The following is a 1,188-nucleotide window of genomic DNA, read 5'->3' as shown; positions in this document are numbered from 1 at the left end:
TTTGTACACAGGACAGGTTATCCTCGCCACTTGTCCCTAATTTTGAATTGATGCATTATTATTATTTTCAAGTGTATACATTTCATAGTCCCGGAGTTAAGTCCAAGACTTCTCGCAAACCGAGCTCACACCCTACAAATTGAGCTAAAAAACTAGCTTTTTTTTTCCTAATAAAGCGCTTTTTAACTGCTATACTGATAGCTAGTCAGTAACACACATCGCCACATCTTGGACTACTCTTGGCCGTTACACTTATAACGCACTTATGCCCCATGGATCCCAAGATCAACAGTTCAGCACGCTCAAAACTAAGCCAAGCTCAAGCCAGACTATTTTTAATACCATGTTATATGATGAGAATTTGTAATAAAATTGCGTGATAAAACTTTACACTTTCTTACATCATAGAACAAGCTTATAAAAACTATATGTTTTCATGAAATAATTACATCAGAATGTGACAAACGCGGCAAGACTCGTGCTCTGTAATACACATATATTTAATCGCAAGGCTCTCTGCCCTTTCTTCACCCGTTCGCACATGTTCAGAGCACGTGCTGTTATTGTAAAGATACGTTACACCTACATATGTGTTTTTATTTGATGTCTTACATGTTGCAATAAAGAAAATGAAATTCAAGTACAGGAAGGTAATAACAATATACAGAGTAAATAACCAGTTTTTGGATGTGCTCAATAATGCGGCTGATTATTAGAATAAAGTATCGCTACACTCGGGCCTAGATGTTAGAGCGGACTGATACATCAAATGAGACGTTGTAATATAAGTTCTCGTCCGATGAATTTGCCAGCAGAAGAGATTCTCCACTCGCGATTCAACGGGAAGAAAGAGTAACTTTTTCCAATTTTTATAGGTTTTTTTATATATCTGCCCTTTCTTCACCCGTTCGCACATGTTCAGAGCACGTGCTGTTATTGTAAAGATACGTTACACCTACATATGTGTTTTTATTTGATGTCTTACATGTTGCAATAAAGAAAATGAAATTCAAGTACAGGAAGGTAATAACAATATACAGAGTAAATAACCAGTTTTTGGATGTGCTCAATAATGCGGCTGATTATTAGAATAAAGTATCGCTACACTCGGGCCTAGATGTTAGAGCGGACTGATACATCAAATGAGACGTTGTAATATAAGTTCTCGTCCGATGAATTTGCCAGCAG

Source organism: Tachypleus tridentatus, chromosome 13 (genome assembly GCF_004210375.1).
Source record: "Tachypleus tridentatus isolate NWPU-2018 chromosome 13, ASM421037v1, whole genome shotgun sequence".
Taxonomy (NCBI): domain Eukaryota; kingdom Metazoa; phylum Arthropoda; class Merostomata; order Xiphosura; family Limulidae; genus Tachypleus; species Tachypleus tridentatus.
Note: the sequence above shows the minus strand (reverse complement) of the source record.